General features: G+C 37.8%; 1 long non-coding RNA gene across 1 annotated transcript in view; it reads right to left on the bottom strand.

Moving 5' to 3' along the window:
- LOC138143231 (uncharacterized) overlaps positions 1-24,234 on the bottom strand; it is a 248,950-nt gene that overhangs the window by 204,413 nt on the left and 20,303 nt on the right. The window contains exon 2 of the long non-coding RNA XR_011163642.1: positions 12,376-12,475. This is a non-coding gene — a long non-coding RNA (uncharacterized lncRNA). The remainder of the gene's footprint in view (positions 1-12,375; positions 12,476-24,234) is intronic.

Below are 24,234 nucleotides of genomic sequence, written 5' to 3'. Positions count from 1 at the left end.
ATTGTATGTCATCAGTCCTGCCCTCAGGGAGATTGTGATTGAATTGAGAAGCTACAAGATACTTGACATTTATATAGCCCTCTAAGATTTGCAAAGCACTTTCTATAATTATCTCATTTGAGGTAGACAGAGTACACATGAAACAACAAATTCTATATGACAGAACATAGGTAGGGAGCTAATTACTTCTTAGAATCCTGTACTATACAAAGCCAGAGAAGAATGAATGAAAGAAGGAATCAATAAAAGCTTGAGTGATCAGGGAAAGCTTGCATTGAGTGAAATATGGATAGGCCCTAAATAGGTTGATGGGAGAAGGGACAACATGGGCAAAGACATGGCATTAGGAATAAACAATGTGAATTCTTGGGAATTAATAGTCTCTTCTATGTTGTGTACCTATGGAGAATTTCAACCTAGATTTAAAGTATCTATTTTTTAAGGTTTCTTTATGGGATTTATTGTTTCTTTTTACAATGTTTTGTTCTTACAAAACAAATTGGTATAAAATTAAAGTTTACTTTGAATTTGAATTTATTTGTATAGGTAGCGGGGAGAGTGAGGGAGCCACAGGTCCCAAATTAAGGTGAATCCCAGGATAAACATTAGATATTAGGGAGAAAGTGAAATTGGTAAATGTCAGAAAAGGGTAACTCTTTTGATTAATTTCCTTATTAACAAAAATTTATACATTATAAATTATAGTAGCTAATAATAATACACCTTCCTACAATAATCCATCCTAAAATACAATTTGGCGTCATGTTACTAAAGAGATTAAGATGACTTCCTAGACGTGTAATCAAGATAAAATAAACTATAAATTTATAAATTATGAAGAAAAATGAGAAACACAAATATGAACATTTTTTTTAATTCTGGCATTGTCCTCAAAAGACACTTAGAGCTCTACTCTGCTATTCTATTCAAGCAGCCCCTTTTTTCAACCTAGGAAAAACAAGACAAAACTTTGTATGCATATATCTCCATGGCATTACTCTTTCATTATGTTTATTTCATCATAGGTAGCTTGCTCAGCTCTGGTAGACGGGGTAAAATTTTAAGGGAAGGGAAGGAGAAGGGAATATACATTTAATTTATATAGCACCTACTATGTGACCAGAAACTATTGTAAAGTCTATATACATATTTTCCATTTGATCCTCACAACAACCTTGCAAGATAGGTACTGGTATTATCCCCATTTAATAGTTGAGGCCAAGTTACTTTTCTTGGTCAGGATCATACATAATGAACTATTTGAGACTAAATTTGAACTAAAGTCTTTCTTACTACAGGCCCAGCCCTCTGTCTACTATATCACCTCAAATTTTAGCTAGTTTTTCAGTTCATCTAATTAAGTGTGAATACAGTGTTATGCTCAAAAAGAAACACCCAATAGTATTATTCTGACAACAAGTATCATCTTGGAACTATTCTGCTGGGTCATTATTTTAACCGTGGAAAGAAGGGTAAAATGAATGAATGAATAATAAATGAATGGTAGAAAGGATATAGACAACACTATTATTTTTTCCAGTCTTGATGTTTTCACATAGAGATAGATTTATGGATTTTGCTATATTCCTGATGATGGGCAAACAACGTACCTAAGAAAATTCTCCACCTACATACAGTCCCCAAATAAAAAATAGGTCGAGGTTGCTTCCTCCACTGAAATTCTGCTGCAATGCTCCCTTGGGGTAGAGTGGTGATTACAAAACACAGAATCACAAGACTAAAGAATTTGAGAGTTGGAAGAGACCTCAGGGCCATCTAAACTAGACAAAAAAGAAATCTCCTCTATAACATACTGGATAAGTGATTATCCAGATACTGCTCGAAGACCACCAGGAAGTAAAAAGCTTCTTACTTTTTTTTTGTCAAATGCTTTATTAACTTGTAGTTTTTACATCATTGATTTCCACAAGATTTTGAGCTACAAATTTTCTTCCCATTTTCCCCCTACCCACCACCCCAAAACTGCGATCCCACTGGATATGCCCTCCTCCAATCTGCTGTCTCCCATATCTTCTCCCATACACCTTCTGACTTTCCAGTAGGGCACTGTGGATCTCTATGCCCCAGTGCCTGTATATCTTATATACAAGTTACATGTAAGATAATATTGATGAAAGTGTGTGTATATATATGTGTGTGTGTCTGTGTGTGTGTGTGTGTATGTATGTATATTTGAGTATTTGATTTTAAAACTTTGAAGTCCAGATTTATTCCCTTCCTCCCTTGTCACCCATCCTTACTGGGAAGATAAGCAATTCAATACATGTGTAGCTATGCAAAACATTTCCATAGTGGACATATTGCAAAAGACTGATTATATTTCCCTCCCTCCTATCCCACCACCCACTTATTCTATTCTCTACTTTAATCCTGTCCCTTTTCAAAAGTGGGTGCTTCCAACTTCCCTCCCCCCCAGCCTGGTCTCCCTTCCATCATCCCCCCTCTAATCCCCTTCCCCCCTACTCTCCTGTAGGGTGAGATACCCTATGTAGTGTGTAAGTCATTCCCTCCCTAAGCCATATTCAATGAGAATAAGGTTGACCCATTCCCTTTTGCCTTCCTATTCTTCCCCTCCCTTATAACCATTTTCCCTTGCCCCTTCTATATGAAATAGTTTACCCCATTCTGTATCTCCCCATCTCTTCTCATTATATTCTTCTCTCACCTCTTAATTTCACCTTTTAAATAATTCAACTTCTTGGGGCGGCCAGGTAGCACAGCGAGTAAGAGCACCGGCTCCAGTGTTGAGAACACCTGGAGATCGAATCCCGGGCTCAGACACTTAGCACCCACCCAGAAACACCTGGCCGTGTAACCTTGAGCAAGTTACTTAACCCCAATTGCTTAGGGGCGGCCAGGTGGCTCAGCGAGTAAGAGCACCGGCTCCATTGTCAGGATGACCTGGATCAAATCCGGGCTCAGATACTCAGCACAACACCCAGAAATAATAACTGGCCGTGTAACCTTGAGCAAGTTACTTAACCCCAATTGCTTTAAATAAATAAATAAATAATTCAACTTCCAATTAAATAGGTCCTGTGCCCTCTATCTATGTATACGTCTACACACATATACACACACTCACATATCTATTCATATGGCAATATACCCACTTATATAGACATATGTGTATATATTTATGTACATACACACATGTATTTCTATTCCCTTCAACTATTCCCATACTGAGAAAAGTTTCATAATTTATAATTATCGTTTTTCCATGTAGGAATGTAAATAGTTCAACTTTGATAAGTTCCTTATGATTTCTTTTCTCTGTTTACCTTCTCATGCTTCTATTGATTCTTGTATCTGAATGTCAAATTTTCTATTCAACTCTGATTTTTTCATCAAGAATGCTTTAAAGTCCTCTATTCTATTGAATGACTGTATTTTCCCCTGAAACATGAAAACATTTTCAGTTTTGCTGGATAGGTGATTCTTGGTTTTAATCCCAGCTCATGTGACCTCTGGAATATCATATTCCAAGCCCTTCAATCCCTCAGTGTAGAAGCTGCCAGATCCTGTGTTTTCCTGATTGTGTATCCACACTATTCAAATTGTTTCTTCCTGGTTGCTTGTAATATTTTCTCTTTGACCTGGGAATTCCGGAACCTGGCTATAATATTCCTAGGAATTTTCTTTTGGTGATCTTTTTCAGGAGGTGATCAGTGGATTCTTTCAACCTCTATTTTGCCCCCTGGTTCTAAAACATCAAGGCAATTTTTCTTGAAAATCTCTTGAAGGATGATTTCTAGGTTCTTTTTTTGATCATGGCTTTCAGGTAGTCCAATAATTTTAAATTATCTCTCCTGGATCTATTCTCTAGGTCAGTGGTTTTTCCAATGAGATATTTCACATTGACTTCTATTTTTTCATTTGTTTAATACTATCTTGATTTCTCATAAAGTCATTAGCTTCCATTTGCTCCAATCTAATTCTGAAGGAATGATTCTCTTCAGTGAGCTTTTGATATTCTTTTTTCATCTGGAAAATTAGGCTTTTTAAGGCATTCTTCTCCTCATTGCCTTTTTGAGCCTCTTTTGCTATTTGAGTCAGTCTGTTTTTGAAGGTGTTATTTTCCTCAGTCAGGCTGTTGACTCTCATTTCATAATTTTCTTGCATTGTTCTCATTTCTCTTCCCAATTTTTCCTCCACTTCTCTTATCTGCTTCTTAAGGTCCTCTATGGCCTGTAACCAGCTTGTATTTTCCTTTGAAGCTTTTGGTGCAGAGTTCTGACTTCACTGTCTTCCTCCTGTTCCGTGCTTTGCTCCTTTTTGTCCCCAAAATAGGAGTCTAATGTTGGAATCTTCTGTCTGCTTTGTTTCCTTTGCCTGGTCATGTCACCCCTTAGTCACTTGACCCCTGGGCTTTTTGCCACAGTAGGACTCTGCCACCAGACAGGGGAGCTTTCGTGCTAAACACTGGGGTTTTCTCAGCTGCCAGAGGTATTAGATGGGTGACTTCTCTGAAGCCTCCTCAAACTCTGGCAAGCTGGTCACATACCCTAGGACCTCCACCCTAGACCACAATCCAGATCTAATCAGGTTAAAACAAGAGTGATTACTCCTCAGACTTGTTGCTTTGTCCCCCTAGAATCTGCAGGGAAGGAGCTGAAGCTGCCATGTGGTGGTGGCTGCATGACCATGGTGCCTCAGCAGCTTCTCCCTTTGTGGGATAAAGGCCAGACCACACTCCCAAACTACTGGATCCCAAAGTCCACACTGCACTGACCTCTCACTTTGTCCTTAGCCTCTATGTGTTGATAATTCTGGAAACTGCCATAGCTGCTGGTGATCTGAAGTCCCTCCAGCCAGCGGCTGGTCAGGCCCACCCTGAGTCTAAAACTTCCTGCTCACACCAGGCTGGGCTCAGCTCCCAGAGTGCTGCACTGGCCTCTTCCTGCTGGCCTGCCCTCAGAAATAGGTTAACATCTCTGTATTATTTGGTGGTTTCTGTAGCTCCAAAGTTTGTTCAGAGTTAATTTTAACATGAATTGGCGGAGGTGGGAGCAGGAGCCCCACGGAAGTTCTGTTTCTACTCCACCATCTCTCTCTGCCCCCCTTACTTTATTTGAGGTATCTTACTCTGCTTTTAGACAGGTCTAATAGTTATCCCTGACACCAGATTGAAATGCAACTTTTTTTGCAACTTTTACCAGTTACTCCTGGTTTTATTCTTCCTCTAGGGCTAAATATAACAAATGTACTCCTTCTTCCACATGATGGCCCTCAAAATGCCTAAAAACAAATGTCATAACAACCCTGAGTCTTCTTCAGATTAAACATTCCAGCTTCCTTCAACTGACTGACATATAGCATTGATTCCAACAAAGTCCTTTGCCATCCTGGATGCCACCCTTGAACATTCTCAAGCTTATCAATGCCCTTCGTAAATTGTGATGCTCAGAACCAAACACCATACTCTTTTTTAGGTCTTGTTTAAGAGTAAGAGATAAAGGTACCATCACCTCTGTATTTCCTGAAAACTATGCCTTTCATTTATCACAGCTTAAGTAAAAGTGTTTTAGAGTATGCCCAGATCATCTAACATGGTATATCCCCAATTATGCTAACATACCAGAGAGTTCTAATACATGGGAGAGCTGCTAGCACAGGTTCTTGATCTGCTTTTATAAAGGAAAGACAGCTTCAAAGGGGTAAGCAATCTTACTTTATTAAACAATGCAGAAAGATTTATAAGTTGAAAGTAAAAGTAAAGATGTGAATATCCAAGAAAGACTAACATCATCCACTAGTTCAAGGGAAAGGTCATCACTCTGAAAGTGGAAAAAATCAATTAGTTATGCAATTGACAGGGTTCCAACCATCTTAACAGAGTAATAGGAGCATTTACATACATCACCAGACTGAGAGAACACCAACATCTGGTTTCACAAAGCCGGGGGTCCTTAACTATGGCTACCCAGAGTCTCCTCAGGGAAATCAAAAAGACCCTAGGGAAAACATTGTTCCCATGAATGAGTCTCCAAGACAAAATACCAATCTTCCAGAATATATACTGATAGACTCAGAGCCAGAAGATACCTAAAGTCTATGTGACTCAGTACCAGATTGGCTCAGTGCCAAAAAGTTTGAAAGCCTATGTGGTACAGCACCTGATTGGCTCTGTTCTAGGGCTCTATGTGAAAGACCTGGGAACAAGAGATTGTTAGGGTAATGGATCCTGGGAAACTGAACTCCAACAAATAAGAAAAATCCACTTTGCTTATGCTTACACATGGAGGCAGCCACTTGGCAGACATCAAGTACCTTCTTCTGAGAGGAAATATCCTATGTTCTCCTAACACATGGGCAAGAAAAGCCTCTCTCCCATTGGCTGTGTAGCCAAAACGGTCTCTATTTTAAAAACCATGAGACCAGGGCAGCTCATCCTCATCTCTCATTTTTTCAGTATCCTAGGGGGTTAAAATCCTATTCACTCACAGTGTGGTTGCCATGAAATGACTGAATGAGAGGAAAGAGAGGAGTTAAATATAGCATACCTTACTTTCAGGTGAGGGAGGGGAGAGGGGTGTCAGATTAAAACTTTTCAATTACATTAGAATTTTTGGCTAACAAATATAGAACTTCTAAGCCACTAAAACCCCCACACGTTTTTTTTTTTCCACAAGAACTTCTGTCAAGTCATGCTTCCTTAACTTTTTTATGCCCAAGTACTGTAGCCTGCTAAAATATTTTTGGAACCTGACTATAATCCAGTGTGTTTGCTCTCCCCTCCCCCCACCCAAACCCCTGGCTTTGTTCCTCTGTATCGTTTCCAAATCTGTTGAGCGTGTCCTCTACTGCTGCAGTTGTTGAGTTGTTTTCTAGTCATTTTTGACTCTTTTTAATCCCCTTTGGGGTTTTCTTGGCAAAGATGAAAGTGATTTGCCACTTCCTTCTCCAGCTCATTTTACAGATGAGGAAAGTGAGGCAAAAAAATGTTAAGTGACTTGCCCAGGGTCATATAGTTATTAAGTGTTTGAGGTTGCATTTGAACTCAGGAAAAAGAATCTTCATGATTCCAGACCTGGTACCTATAATGGTAATGGGAATTTGAAGATCTTCCCTGCCCCTTAATAAGCCTAAGGAAATTTGGAGACCTTCCCTCCTTTGAAAATATATTCTGCCTCCAATAGGTTGAATATAATACATGGAGCCTGTGGTGGGAGGAGTTTGCTGAAGGGTTGAGCAGAACCCACAGGAAGCTGGGAGTCAGAGCAGGCTAGCAGTTGGGAGGACAGAATGCTTCTGAGGGAGATAGTTAGGCTTCTGAATAAATATCAGTCTTGTGTTGGTTTGTGGGAAAGCTAAAGCATGCTTTGGCTCTCTGTGCTATTGTGGCTTATTAACCTCTTTACTGGTTTTGGGATTCAGTTTTCTAGTGCTTGAATAAATGTTTTGCTTCTGTCTTCTATATGGAGAGTCTATTATATTTTGTGATTGAGTAATATGCAGGAATATTTATAGTCATTGTTGGTGCTATAAATATTGCATTGTCGCTACAGCACCCTATATACTAAACCACCTATATACTAAACATACTCTATACTTTTATCCAAGTTACTGATAAAAATATTAACTAGTACAGGGCAAAGAGTCCTAGGGTATTCTGCTAAAGACACTTATCATATTGACATTGAGACATTAATAACCACTCTTTGAGTCCAGTCATCCAAATAGTTCTACCAGTATTGAATTATATTACTGACTAATACACAGCTCCTCCATCTTCACACAATTCAGCATAAGACAAATTACCTTATCAGATATTCCCACAACATTTCAATCTTTCACTAGGTGAGTTATATTAAAAAAAAGAACTCTCCCTAAACCCTTTTAGTCTTCTTAATTGTGCCTCATCCTTCTTTTCTTTCAACCTGGAAACATAATCTAAAACAGGATCTAGGCCTAGATATTATTCTTTTTTTTTTTTTAAAGCAATCAGGGTTAAGTAACTTGCTCAGGGTTACACAGCCAGTATTTCTGGGTGTGGTGCTGAGTATCTGAGCCCGGATTTGATCCAGGTCATCCCGACACTGGAGCCAGTGCTCTTACTCGCTGAGCCACCTGGCCACCCCTAAGCAATTGGGGTTAAGTAACTTGCTCAAGGTTACACGGCCAGGTGTTTCTGGGTGTGGTGCTCAGTGTCTGAGCTTGGGATTCGATCTCCAGGTCATCCCAACACTGGAGCCGGTGCTCTTACTCGCTGTGCTACCTGGCCACCCCACCTAGATATTATTCTTTAAATTAACCCTCAATTTTTCCCAAATTCAGTCAAATATTCCCCATTCTAGGATTTCCCAACTTATTTTATTAGATCCAAATTGTTCAAGTAATCTTATAATTTCTTTTTCCTTCTTATTTGAGTTAAATACTTTTTTTATCTTCCTCTTTCTCCTTCAAATTTCTCCTACAAAATTCAACATGCCTAGGTAATAAAAGGCAGAGTACAGGCCTCAATAATTTCTACCAAATTAGAATGGTTTCTTACTTCTCTAGGGCCATGCTTATTTATCATAACGTGGCCTAGCTTATGCTTTCCATTTGCACTGTTTCAGTCATTGTTAGTGCAGTATCTTGCTGGGGTGTGGAGACTTCCTGAGAAGTCATGCAATCTGCTCTCTTAAAGGGAGGAAAATGGGGCCATGTGTACTGTTTTTTTTTCTTTAGGAAGGGTCCTTTCTGGGCCCAGTGAACTCACCACTCCCAGCACTTCATCTCCTTTACACTGTGTCCTTTCCCCCCCTCCTTTTCCCCAACTCCAGTAGACTCTAAAAGCTTCACATGCTGTTGATAAGAGTATCCCAGAGGGAGAACCCTTGCAAAGATTCTGAGTAAAAACATTTCTTTCACAAAAGTCACCTCACCAAAACACAATGATATTTTTTCTTTAATACTATCAATTTTCTACAGGCTGACAGATGCTTCTTCTAAGAGGTCACAATAAATCTTCCCATATGAAATGAAAACGAAGGATTTATACTAGCCCATCTTTTAATTTTACTCAACACTCAATGAGTTATTCTTACAGCTGGCATTTCAAATGTATTAGGAGAATTTATCACTCAAAGGCTTATGCAAAGGACCAAATTACACTAATGAATTGACTATGAAGTTGAAGCCTAACATGAGGCCAAATATTTTCTGGCTTCATTTCTGTATCTCAGCAAACTGCTTAATTTTCTCCCTACTTATCCATTACTGCTAAATTGTCTTGCTATTATTGTAGTAAATTGCAGCAAACACTGGCTTGCCCTAAGGCTGAGGCTGAATGGAGGGGAATGAGAACATTTGCCATCCAATGGCAAGGTAAAAACCTGTCATCTACTCATTTTGCTGAGCTAGAGGATGAAGTGGGAGATAATACTTTACCCCATCTTTTTCAATTCCCCTCACCAGCCAAGCAGTTACTCTCAAAGCTAGCATTTCAAATGTATTAATAGAATTTATCACTCAATGGCTTATGGAAAGGTTAAATTACCCTAATGAAGCGACTATGCCGTTGAAGATGAGCATGAGGCCAAATATGTTCAGGCTTGGAGTTTTTTTGTATCTCAGCAAACTACTTAATTTCCTTCCTACTCACCCATTATCACTAAATTGTCTTGCTATTATAGCAAAGCCTGCTAGCGGTGTCATAGTTAAGAGTCTCTGAGTGTTTTTCATTATGAGCTCCTTTTTTCTCAGATTCATCCGACAGCGGAAATCTCACTGGGACCTTAGATTTTGCCTGAATCAGCCTGGGCTTAGAATCTATGTTATAACATATTTTAAAATCTGCGCCTTTTCTTTTGTGGACTGGGGAACAGTAGGGAAATGGATGGCATTGATAACCATTTTCCACGAGAATTGAATATGGATAGGGCACTGGACTTGGAATCAGGAAGACTCAGTCTCAAATCCCAACTGAGACACTTGGTAGCTGTGTGACCTTGGGCAAGATACTTCTCTGTTCTTCAGCTGTAAAAATGAGGGGATTAGACTTGATGGCATATAAAGTCTCTTACAACTCTAAATTTATTATTTTTGACTCCTTGTGTACTTATGTCTGCACAATGATAGTAATAATATTAATAATCATAGATGACATGACTGTACAATTCTACCAAAACAAATTAAATAACTCTTTTATCCAGTAGAAGCTTTATTCATGAGAAATTATCTTGCTATTATTGTAAATTGGATGTAATAAGTATAAAATTCCTAATCTACTGTATGCCAAGGAATGATAAGAGACTGAAAGCTTTGAAATTGAATCTGGAGGTCACAATAAACCAGTGGAACAAAGCAATACCTAAGGATACCTTTATCTCCTCCAGGTAAGGCATAGAATGTTAAGCAACTTACTGGCATCCTGAAATCAAAGAATTCTGAATAGAGAGAACACATTTAAAGGAACTAATACCTACACAGTTTGTCTCAAGGTATCCTTTTGTAATTTCAAAATGGACAATAACAAATGTTGTGAAGTACCTCAACACAAACAGGTACAATATTAATAAAACACAATAAGTATAATCCTGAGGAAACAATAGAAAAATGAATACTTCACCACCGAAAAAGGAGGAAGAAGATTGGTAAATATTCACAGAGCACATGACAAGCAGGTTAAAAAAAACTACATAAATACTTTTAGGAACAAGTTAACATCATATCACCATGCAATAAATGAAAAGACCTATAACAGCCACATGCTACCAGATTTGTCAAATGTAAATAAAAGTGGTTTACCATAAGATGGAGCTTATAAAGTGTATATTTGTGTGTGTGTGTGTATTAGCAAAATCCAATACAAAGGTGCTGTTTAGGTGATATCCATAAGAAATCAACTAACAATGTGGAAAGAAAAAAAATCCTAACAAGTTGCAGAGTGACATACATTTATATGTACTTAATGGAGTAGTTTATGGTAGGAATTCTGCATCAGATCATTTCCACAAGAAACTACAGAAAAGTTATCCTTAAGGAAACCACATTTAGCCATCATCAAAGATTATGCAAGAAAAGAGAGAAAACAGTACATCACATCACTGTAGGTTGGAAAGTTTAGCGTCACCCAATATATAGCAAGACGTGACCTGGTAGCTAGAATTATACATCACCTCATCAGCTCTCAAGGACTTACAATTAACAAATACACACCTCAAAATATTCTGAAGAAATCAATCAGTAAACTGCACTTGAACTAGACCATACAAATCCACAGACTGCACTGTTGCCCACAGTCATTAAACACATAATGGATCTATAAAAATTAAAGAATAACTTGTTTCATGGATTTTACCATTCCAAATACTCAGTCTCCAAGTTCTGTGGAACACAATTAAAAAAAAAATAGAGAGACCTAGAAGAGAAAATCAAAATCCTGTGGCAATAGAATGAGATAAATACCATTCTCATAATTCTATCTGCTATTAAATTTCTTGAAGTAAGCCTATGGAATATGAACTTATTTCCTGTTGTTTTTATTTAACTATAAAAGCAGGTAGGTTTTTCACACATTCAGTAGTGTGAGAAAGAGTAAAGACAAAAGAATAATAGGACATCATCTTGTTCCAAGACCATATCTATCTGAATAATATCTAACAAAAAGACATTTCTATAATAAGAATTAATGATAATGGTAACAAAAACAGTAATAATAATTTCCTCAAAACACAACTACCAACTGAGATGGTGGGGACAGGGGTTGGGGAAGACATAGGTGTACCACTGCCAAGTAAAAGAATTCCAGATAGGGGAGGCTAAGTGGTGCAGTGAATAGAGCACTGGCCCTGGAGTCAGAAGGACCTGGGTTCAAATGCGGCCTCAGACACTTAATACAAAAAAAACTAGCCATGTGACCTTGGGCAAGTCACTTAAACCCAGTTGCCCTCCAAATAGCGGAAGAAAAAAAAAAGAAGGAGAATTACATCTAGGAATGTAAATAGGATGGATGAATGGATGCTGTGTGGTTTAAGACTGTTCTAGTAGCTGCAAAGGTCTGGAATGAATCCTGAAAAACCAATCATTGCATTCTGGTGATACCACTGATTGGGTTATCACCCTGTGCAGAGTGGTATAAAAATTGTATGAATTGAAAAAGTATTCAGGGTGACCTTACTTGTGTGGCCTCATGATGATAAGCCTGACAAGGTGAATAGCATCTCCTTGGGGTTTGGGTGCCACAGGAAAGCCAGCTTACATAACCAGAAATCAGACATACCAAACCCTCACCTACTGTAAACTTTTCAGTGCCAATAGAACTGTTCATAAAAGCAAGCAAGCCATGAGTACAGACAAAATGCAATAACAATAGTAATGCTTTTAAGATTCAAAAAAGACAACAAAATTGAAAACAGAACTTACCAATTGTAGGCAAGAATGTTAAACTGTTTTTGGTCAATGAGATCCTCAGATCCAAGTTATATAAAATGTTGCGTGGCAATTGGAAGGAATAACTTTATACCTAAAATTTAAAAAAAGAAATAAGAACAAAAATGATGAATATATTTAAATTGAAAGAGAAAAAAGCTAAAAAGCATGAAGACATTAAAAATTTGTACTCAATAGAAACTTCAGAACTGCTACCTAACAAAAAACAGTACCAATATCTGGAATGATTTTGAAAAGAAGATGGGTATGATTAGACTAGAATTTCAAAAAGTCTTCTTTCAGATTGATGTCATGAATTCAACTAATAGGCAGAATTTTTTTTAAATCCACTAGTTTCTAGCAATATATCAAAAAGATCATGTACTATGACCAGGTGGATTTATACCAGGAACATAGGACTGGTTCAATGTTAGGAAAACCATAAGCATAGTTGACTATACCAATAACAAAACCAATGAAAGTCATATGATTATCTGAATAGATATAGAAACTGTGTTCATCAAAATATAACATTCATATTTATTTTTAAAACACACTAGAAACATAGGAATAAATGCAGCTAGAAACCTTCCCAATGAGACCAAAGGTAAACCAAGGATATCTATTATCAACACTATTATTTAATATTGTACTAGAAATGCTAGCTACAGCTATATAACAAGAAGAAATTGAAGGCATTAAAACAGGCTATGAGAAAACAAAACTACAACTCTCTGCAAACAATATGCTGGTATACCTAAAGAAACTAGATAAGCAACTAAAACACTAGCTGAAATAATTAACAGCTTTTGGTAAAGTAGGAGTATATAAAATAAACTTATATAAGTCATCAGTATTTCTATATACTACCAACAAAATGGAGCAGGAAGAGATAGATTTAAAATAACAACAAACAATATAAAATACACAAGAATCTATTTAGCAAGACAAATTCTAGAACTCTATGACCACAATTACAAAACACTTTTCACACAGATAAAGACAGATATAAACAAATGGAAAATATCAATTGCTCATGGATAGGCTGAGTCAATATAATAAAAATGACAATTCAACCTAAATCAATTTACTTATTCAGTGCCATACCAAGAAAGAGACATAGAGACACAGACATAGAGAGAGTTAGAAAATTAAGAACCAACTTCACTTAGAACAAAAATCAAGAATATCAAGTGAATCAATGAAAAAATATATATAAAGGAAGTGGCAATCATGAAATTTACAGCAATATTGTACGATGTTCTACTATGAATGACTTAGTTATTTTGATCAATTCCAAAGATTCAACACAATTCCAAAAGACTTACGATGAAAGAGAAAGAACTGCCCAAGTGCAGACTGAAACATAGTTTGTTTATTTCTCCACTTTATTTTTCTTGCCTTTTTTGCAACATGGCTAATATGGAAATATGTTTTGCATGATATAACATCTCTTGCCTTCTCAATGATTGTGAGGAGGAAGAGAGTTTGGAACTCAAAAATTTATTTTAAAATGAATGTTAAAAATAAATGCATAATAAATTTGAAAAAAATGCTTATTTTCTTTGGTATTTAAGTTTGAATTTTATTAAAAGAAATTTATTTGGTAACAAGTAAAGAAAAACACTAGGATCTGCTATAAGTACAATGAACACAAATTTTCTTCTACAAAGTTTGGTAGAGAATGAGAAATCATGTCAGAATTTTTATAACATATGCTGTGTCATTGCCCTCACAATAATGACTGTAGAAGGAGGAAAGGTGGCATCATTTAAAAATAATTTTAAGGAAAGACATGAAAAACCATCATAGTAGAAGAATTTTTAGAAAAATATTAAAGACATTCAATAAGGCATTGTAAGACAATTCAATAGATGCTTAATAAATGCTGATTCATCATATCAATATCTAGCTAATATATGCAGTTAGATGACAAAATTGATAGAGTACAAGGCTTAGAATTAGGAAGACTCATCTTTGTCAGTTCAAATTTGCCCTCAGACACTAATTAGCTGCATGACCTAGGGCAAGTCACTTAACCCTGTTTGCCTCAATAATCTATAAAATGAGCTGGAGGAAAAAGCAGCAAATCACTCCAGTATCTTTACCAAGAAAACCCCAAATGGGGTCACAAATAGTCAGACAGAAATGAAACAACAGAACAACAACAAACATGAAGTAGAACACTTAAGAACCTAATTGCCTTAGTAAATGCACTAAAAAAATATAGGGAACAGAATCTGGAAAGCAAAAGTTTATCAGAAAATGCTTCACAATGGTTCATGGATTTCTAGTTAAGTACTTCACTAGCTTCCTCTCCAATACACACCTGATTCAATTTTTCTTAACAGTCTCACATATTTATTTCCAATGAAACAGTCAATAACCATTTACCATTTATTTCCAATGAAGCATTCAATAATCATTTTACCAAGTAACTTCTATATGCCAAGCATTGTGTTACAAGCCTATACAGAAACAAAAATAAAATGGTCCCTTCTCCCAAGGAGGCTGCTTTCTACTGGGAAAGATAACACGTACACAGTTAAATATAGAGGGAATAAATTCAAAGTAAAATATTTTTATTTGGAGGATATTAGCTTCTGAAGGGATGAGGAATAGCATCAAGCAATGAAAAGATCAAGTGTCCCCTTCCCAACAGAGATCATCAATGAAGGCAAAAAAAAAAATTTTAGCATTTACTAGATATCTGGAAAGATATAATCAATGGGGAGAATTACACCAGAAGCTCACTCACTATCCTTTATAAACCAAAAGATGACAAATCCCAGCAATACAAATACAAACTACAAAATATCCTTGAAGATTTAGCAAACAAACTATATTGAAACTGGGGAATTATTAGAGATAGAAAGGGGGGCGGAGCCAAGATGGTGGAGTAGAAGCATGACCTTCCCACCACTCCGGGTTCCACCCTCCCCAATCCATGTAAAAAGGGGACTCTAAACAAACTTTGGAGCTGTAGAATCCACAAAATGACACAGAGAAACTAACCTCCCCCTGAGGACAGCCCGGCAGGCCAGCAGGAATCAGCCAGCACAGCTCTCTGGGAGCGGAGCCCAGCCCCACACCAAGGCTTTAGCCCCAGGGCGGGCCTGACCAGCTGCTGGCCAGAGGGACTCCAGATAAGCAGCAGCTGTGGCCATTTCCGGATTTATCAACATATAGACAAAAAGGACAAAGTGAGAGGTCAGTACAGTCTGGACTTTGGGACCAGTAAGTGGGAGTGCATGGCTTTTACCCCCAGGGTAAAAAGCCACTGAGACACCAGCACAGCCAGCCAGCTCCACGCGGCAACTTCAGCTCCTGGCCTGCAGAGTGTAGGAGGGACCAAGCACCAGTCTGAGGGGTAATCACTCTTGCTTTAACCTGCTTGCATCTGGATTGCAGTCTAGGGTGGAGGTCCTGGGGTGTGTGTCCAGCTTGCCAGAGCATGTGAGACCTCAGAGAGGGCACCCATCTAATACCTCAGGCAGCTGAGAAAACCCCAGTGTTTGGGACGAAAGCTCCCCTGTCTGGTGGCAGAGTCCTACTGTGGCAAAAAACCCAAAAGTCAAGTAATTGAGTGGCAAAATGAGCAGGCAAAGGAAACAAAGCAGACAGAAGATTCCAATAATATATTCCTATTTTGGGGACAAAAAGAAGCATAGCATGGAACAGGAGGAAGACAGTGAAGTCAGAACTCCTGCACCAAAAGCTTCAAAGGAAAATATGAGCTGGTTACAGGCCATAGAGGACCTTAAGAAGCAGATAAGAGAAATGGAGGAAAAATTGGGAAGAGAAATGAGAACGACACAAGAGAATTATGAAATGAGAGTCAACAGCCTGACTGAGGAAAATATTACCTTAAAAAACAGACTGATTCAAATGGCAAAGGAGGCCCAAAAATGCAATGAGGAGAAGAATGCCTTAAAAAGCCAAATTTGCCAGATGGAAAAAGAATCTCAAAAGCTCAATGAGGAGAATCATTGCTTCAGAATTAGATTGGAGCAAATGGGAGCTAACGACTATATGAGAAATCAAGATGCTGTTAAACAGATCCAAACAAATGAAAGTATAGAAGGCAATGTGAAATATCTCATGGGAAAAACCACTGACCTGGAAAATAGATCCAGGAGAGATCATTTAAAAATTATTGGACTGGCTGAAAGCCATGACCAAAGTAAGAAAAATCATCGTCCAGGCAGTTCTCAAAGAAAACTGCCCTGATATTTTAGTACCAGAGGGCAAAATAGAGGTTGAAAGAATCCACTGATCACCTCCTGAAAAAGATCCCAAAAAGAAAACTCCCAGGAATATTATAGCCAGGTTCCAGAATTCCCAGATTAAGGAGAGAATATTACAAGCAGCCAGGAAGAAACAATTTGAATATTATGGAAACACAACCAGGATCTGGCAGCTTCTACACTGAGGGATCGAAGGACTTGGAATATGATATTCCAGAGGGAAAAGGAGCTGGGATTAAAACCAAGAGTCACCTACCCAGTAAAACTGAGTATCATGTTTCAGGAGAAAATATGGTCATTCAGTGGAATAGAGGACTTTCAAGCATTCTTGCTGAAAAAACCAGAGTTGGATAGAAAATTTGACATTCAGATACAAGAAGCAAAAGGAACATGAGAAGGTAAACAGGGAAAAGGAATAATAAGGAACATACCAAAGTTGAACTATTAACATTCCTACATTGAAAAACAATAATTGTAACTTATGAAACTTTTCTCAGTGATTGAAGGGATTAGAAATATATATATATATATATATTTGTCTATATATGAGGGTATATAGTCATATGAATACATGTGAATGTGTGTATATATATATATGTTTACAGGTATACATAGATAGAGGGCGCAGGACCAATTTCAAAGGAAGGAATGATACTTAAAAGGTGAAATTAAGAGGTGAGAGTAATATAATGAGAGGAGATGGGGAGAGACAGATTGGGTAAACTATCTCATACAGAAGAGGCAAGGAAAAATGGTTACAATGGAGGGGAAGAATAGGAAGGCAAAAGGGAATGGGTCAACCTTATTCCCATTGAATTTGGCTTGAGGAGGGAGTGAAATACACACTAAATAGGGTATCTCACCCTCTAGGAGAATAGGGGGGGAAGGGGATGAGAAGGGGAATGATAGGGGGAGGGAAGTTGGAAGCACTCACTTTTGAAAATAGATGGGATCAAAGTAGAGAATAGAACAAGTGGGAGGTGGGATAGGTGGGAGGGAAATATAGTCAGTCTTTTACCATACATCTACTATGTTATTGTTTTACATTAGCCACACATGTACAACCTATACTGACCTGTGTATCTTCCCAGTAAGGGTGGGTGACAAGGAAGGAAAGAATGAATCTGGAATTGAAAGTTTTAAAATCAAATATTCAAATATATATATGTATATACATATATGTATATATATATGTGTGTGTGTATATGTATATATATATACTTATTCTATTATTAATACCATCTTACATGTAATTGGGAAATAAGATATACAGGCACTGAGGCATAGAGATCCACTGGAAAAGTCGAAAGGGGTATGGGAGAAAATATGGGAGAGAGCAGATTGGAGGAGGGGATATCCTGTGGGACTGTTATTTTGGGGCAGCGGGTAGGGGAAAAATGGGGAGAAAATTTGTAACTCAAAATCTGGCGGAAACGAATGATGTACATGAGAAGTTAATAAAGCATTTAAAAAAAGAGAGAGATAGAAAGGTTGCCCATATTGCCCTGACATAATATTGATCTGTAAAAATTTGAGAACAGCATTTTTAATGGATGTTGTGATACCAGATACTCATAATTTCCAAATGACATGAAATGACAAAAAATACACTCTTAAAATACAGAAATATAGTAGGAGAAATTGAAACCATATTACAGTGAGATGAGGTACATGCCACACATCCATGCCATCCTGTATGCTACTTGAATAGTATTGAAAAGACTTTCCATTAATCTTAGAAAGGCATATTTACATCCAAAGAAAGATAGATAGTTAGATGGATATAGATATATAGATATAGATATTTTGGAGGAGAGAGGTGAGGCAATCAGGGTTAAGTGACTTGCCCAAGGTCACACAGCTAGTAAGTGTCAAATGCTTGCATTCAGATTTGAACTCAGGCCCTCCTAACTCCAGGGCCTGACTCCTCCCTCCTGACTCCTGTTCTATTCACTGTGTCACCTAGCTCCCCCACCCCATATTCCTATTAAATTTTTAAAAAGTCATTATTTTACCCACTTTTGATGGGCAACTAAGTGGATAGAATGCTGGGTCAGGAGTTAGGAAGAGTCCTCTTCCAGAGTTCAAATCCATACTCAGACACTTACTAGCTACATGATCCTGAAGAGGTCATTAAATCCTTTTTCCCTCAGTTTCCTCATTGATAAAACAAACTAGAGAAGGAAATAGCAAATTACTCCAGTATCTTTTCCAAGAAAATTCTAAAAGGGATCACAATGGATCAAAAATGACTAAACAACAACAGTAAAACTGCAGAATATTAAAAATAAAACAATAATAATAATAATAGCAGGGTAGTAAGTTGTCTTGGTCCTGGGACAACTATTTGAATTTCATTGAAAAATAAGAATGAGATTAATAATAACCAGAATGTTTGCATTTACCTTCTTTTCCCTATTTGGGCCCCACAAGAACCATTTGAGGTGAGTACAATAGGTAATATTCTCACTGTTTTATTCATGAGAAAACTGAGATTCAGAGCTATTAAATGACTTTACTGTGGTCACAGAGCTAGTTAAGGATCATCAACAGCTTTTGAAAATAAGATTTTGGGATCCCAGTCCAGCACTATCTTCTATAACACACTATTTACCCCACTGTAGCATTAAGTTTGACGTGTATCTTTTGAGCTAGCTTGTACCAAAACCTCCTTTTAATTTTTTTTTGTTATTCTCTGGTGATAGTCTTGTTTTCTTTTGGAAGACTATTCCATAACTCATGTATGGTTTATGGGCCCATTCCCACCTGCCTCCTCTTAGGACATTTAAAAGCTGAGTGAATCTTGCTTCATTCCTTGAAGGGTGTTTTCAAATTGTTCAGTTTGTGAAACATTAAGTGAGAATGGAAACTTGGAAAACATAAAACATTCCATACTTCTGTAGACCAGGAACCCCAAATGATCCTGACAAAAATATACAAGGAATACAATAATGACCCACAATCTCCTAAATGATATAAAACTTGTGGCAGAGGACAATTAAAGGGTTTGGAATTCAAGTTTCACTTGGAAGAGATCTTCAGGGATGAAAACCTCTAATCTCAGGAACCTTTCTTGTCATCCAATTCTCTTCCACACCAAAGTAGGCCTGATTGAAGTTTTGAAGCTTTATATCCAAATCTTTTCTCTTTTTTTTTCTTGGTCTTTTTAAAGCTTTTTTTTTTCTTTCAAATTAACAAGTACTTATTTTCTCTCTCCCTTACCTTCCCTGGGAGAAGGAAAAGCAACAGCAAACCTATACTTTTAATGACTATGCATAGCCCAGGAAAACAATTTCCAGCATTGGCACAGTATTTCAAAGACCTGATCTACTTTTTAGGGACTTTTTCTGTATATCAGACTCCTGGACAGATAATTCTTGAATGTGACACCATTGTCTACTGCTTCCCCCCAAGCAAATGCTAATGTAAATGAAGCAGTGTGTATTTTTTAATCTTTTTTAATTTTTTTAGATATTATATTTTATTTTTTATATAAATTTTTCCACAGACACAGCTGCCAATAAATTTTTCTTTTTATTTATTTTTAATGCTTTATTAACTTCTGATTTACATCATTCATTTCTTCCAGATTTTGAGTTACAAATTTTCTCCCCGTTTTTCTCCTACCCACCGCCCCAAAATAGCAGTCCCACAGGATATCCCCTCCTCCAATCTGCTCTCTCCCATATTTTCTCCCATACCCCTTTTGACTTTTCCAGTGGATCTCTATGCCTCAGTGCCTGTATATCTTATTTCCCAATTACATGTAAGATGGTATTAATAATAGTATATATATATATATATATACACACACACATATATATACATATATGTATATATTTGAATATTTGATTTTAAAACTTTCAATTCCAAATTCATTCCCTTCCTTCCTTGTCACCCATCCTTACTGGGAAAATAGTCAGTTCAGTATAGGTTGTACATGTGTGGCTAATGCAAAACAATAACATAGTGGATATATTGTAAAAGACTGACTATATTTCCCTCCCTCCTATCCCACCTCCCACTTGTTCTATTCTCTACTTTGATCCTGTCCCTTTTCAAAAGTGGGTGCTTCCAACTTCCCTCCCCCAAGCCTGCCCTCCCTTCCATCATCCCCCCTCTCATCCCCTTCCCCGCCTACTCTCCTGCAGGGTGAGATACCCTATTTAGTGTGTATTTCACTCCCTCCTCAAGCCAAATTCAATGGGAATAAGGTTGACCCATTCCCTTTTGCCTTCCTATTCTTCCCCTTCATTGTAACCATTTTCCCTTGCCCCTTCTGTATGAGATAGTTTACCCCATCTGTCTCTCCCCATCTCCTCTCATTATATTCCTCTCACCTCTTAATTTCACCTTTTAAGTATCATCCCTTCCTGTTAAATTGGTCCTGTGCCCTCTATCTATGTTACACATTCACATATGTATTCATATGCCCATATACCCTCATATATAGATATATGTATATATTTCTAATCCCTTCAACTACTGAGAAAAGTTTTATAAGTTACAATTGTTGGTTTTCCATGTAGGAATGTTAATAGTTCAACTTTGATAAATATGATTTCTTTTCCCTGTTTACCTTCTCATGTTTCTCTTGCTTCTTGTATCTGAATGTCAAATTTTCTATTCAACTCTGGTTTTTTTCAGCAAGAATGCTTGAAAGTCCTGTATTCCACTGAATGACCATATCTTCCCCTGAAACATGATACTCAGTTTTGCTGGGTAGGTGACTCTTGGTTTTAATCCCAGCTCCTTTTCCCTCTGGAATATCATATTCCAAGTCCTTCGATCCCTCAGTGTAGAAGCTGTCAGATCCTGGGTTATCCTATTTGTGTTTCCACAATATTCAAATGTTTCTTCCTGTCTGCTTGTAATATTATCTCCTTAATCTGGGCATTCCAGAACCTGGCTATAATATTCCTAGGAGTTTTCTTTTTGGGATCTTTTTCAGGAGGTGATCGGTGGATTCTTTCAACCTCTATTTTGCCCTCTGGTACCAAAAACATCAGGGCAGTTTTCTTTGAGAACTTCCTGGAGGATGATTTCTAGGTTCTTACTTTGGTCATGGCTTTCAGGTAGTCCAATAATTTTTAAATTCTCCCTCCTGGATCTATTTTCCAGGTCAGTGGTTTTTCCCATGAGATATTTCACATTGCCTTCTATTCTTTCATTTGTTTGTATCTGTTTAACAGCATCTTGATATCTCAAAAAGTTATTAGCTTCTATTTGCTCCAATGTAATTCTGAGGCAATGATTCTCCTCAGTGAGCCTTTGACATTCTTTTTCCATCTGGCAAATTTGGCTTTTTAAGGCATTCTTCTCCTCATTGCATTTTGACCCTCCTTTGCCATTTGAGTCAGTCTGTTTTTTAAGGTAATATTTTCCTCAGTCAGGCTGTTGACTCTCATTTCATAATGCTCTTGTGTCGTTCTCATTTCTCTTCCCAATTTTTCCTCCATTTCTCTTATCTGCTTCTTAAGGTCCTCTATGGCCTGTAACCGGCTCATATTTTCCTTTGAAGCTTTTGGTGCAGGAGTTCTGACTTCACTGTCTTCCTCCTGTTCCATGCTATGCTTCTTTTTGTCCCCAAAATAGGAATATATTATTGGAATCTTCTGTCTGCTTTGTTTCCTTTGCCTGCTCATTTTGCCACTCAATTACTTGACTTTTGGGTTTTTTGCCACAGTAGGACTCTGCCACCAGACAGGGGAGCTTTCGTCCCAAACGCTGGGGTTTTCTCAGCTGCCTGAGGTATTAGATGGGTGCCCTCTCTGAGGTCTCACATGCTCTGGCAAGCTGGACACACACCCCAGGACCTCCACCCTAGACTGCAATCCAGATCCAAGCAGGTTAAAGCAAGAGCGATTACCCCTCAGACTGGTGCTTGGTCCCTCCTACACTCTGCAGGCCAGGAGCTGAAGTTGCCGCGTGGAGCTGGCTGGCTGTGCCAGCATCTCGGCTGCTTCTCGCCCCGGGAGTAAAAGCCATGCACTCCCACTTACTGGTCCCAAAGTACAGACTGCACTGACCGCTTACTTTGTCCTTCCCATCTATGTGTTGATAAATTTGGAAATGGCCACAGCTGCTGCTGATCTGGAGTCCCTCTGGCCAGCGGCTTGTCAGGCCTGTCCTGGGGCTAAAGCCTCAGCTTGGGGCTGAGCTAGGCTCCCAGAATGCTGAGCTGGATTCCTGCAGGCCTGCTGGGCTGTCCTCAGCGGGAGATTAGCTTCTCTGTGTCATTTTGTGGGTTCTACAGCTCCAAAGTTTGTTTAGAGTTCCCTTTTTACATGGATTGGGGAAGGTGGAAGCCAGAGCTGCGGGAAGGCTGTGCTTCTACCAGCAGTGTTTATTTCGTAGAGTATCAAAGGAGGAAAATGGAAAGCCTTGATCTACTTCTACCACTTTACTTTCTTCAGGTCATCAAGATACTCTAGCATAGTCTATGGGAATATTTCCCTGTCTTTTTCAGTGTCAGGCATATCGCTGAACTTGCCATTAGATATGAGAAGAGAGCTTAAATATGGTGCCACTTGCCCCATTTCTTTCCTTTTAAACTAAAATTAGCTACGCACTTGACTGTCTGAACAATTTCAAAACACAAGTAAACATCAACTATAGTCTTCATTTTTCCTCCATCCACTGTGGTTGCCATGACTTCAATCCTCCAAATGAAAAATTAATAAAGGGGAATAAAGTATTGTATAGTGGAGGTCAGCCTTTGGAGTCAGGAAGACCTGCACTTTATTCCTGCCTCTGGCATATTGGCTATGCGACCCTAGGCAAATCTTTTAACTTCCTAGTGCCCTAAGGCAACTCTCAAAGGCTATAACTTTCAAACAGATTGCTGATCTGCATGCATCTGGTTGGTTATTTTCATACTGGAAAATTTCTATGTTTTAAATCACAGAGGCAGAAAAGAAATGGGGTAGAAAAATACCAAGATGACCTAAGAGTTACAAATCTAAGGGATACCCATCAATTGAGGGATGGTTAAACAAATTGTGGTATATGATTGAAATGGGATATTATTGTGGTATAAGAAATGCCAAGTAGGATGATTTCAGAAAAGCCAAGAAAAACTTATATGAACTGATGCACAGTGAAGTGAACAGAACCAGGAATTGTATATCGTAACAGTAATATTAGTCAATGAAGAACTGTGAATGACTTACCTATTCTCAGCAATATAATAATCTAAGACAATCCTGAAGGACTAATGATGAACAAAATATCCACCTCTAGAGAAAGAACTGATATTTTTTAATATAGAATGAAATATGATATTTTTCACTTTCTTTTTAAATTTTATTCAAGTCTTCTTGTACAAAATGACTAATATAAAAATGCCTTACATAATTGCACATTTATAACCCAATATCTGATTGGGAGGGAAGGAAAGTAGGTATGGCATTGGAGAATTGAAACTTTAAGTAAAAATGCTGAAGTGAAGTAAAAAAAATGGAAAAAAGAACATAATAAGACACTTTGACAAGCCAAGGATTTATTTGTGACACATTAAGGGATAGCACAGAAGATAGTATTTTTTTATATATACCCAATGACCTAACAGAAGTTTTTAAAATACTTGCTCGGGTCACAAAGGGAG

The sequence above is a fragment of the Petaurus breviceps genome, unplaced genomic scaffold (genome assembly GCF_028583685.1).
Source record: "Petaurus breviceps papuanus isolate PSGF00001 unplaced genomic scaffold, PetGlider_PUasm1.0 138, whole genome shotgun sequence".
Taxonomy (NCBI): domain Eukaryota; kingdom Metazoa; phylum Chordata; class Mammalia; order Diprotodontia; family Petauridae; genus Petaurus; species Petaurus breviceps.
Note: the sequence above shows the minus strand (reverse complement) of the source record. Positions and strands in the feature narration are given on the sequence as shown.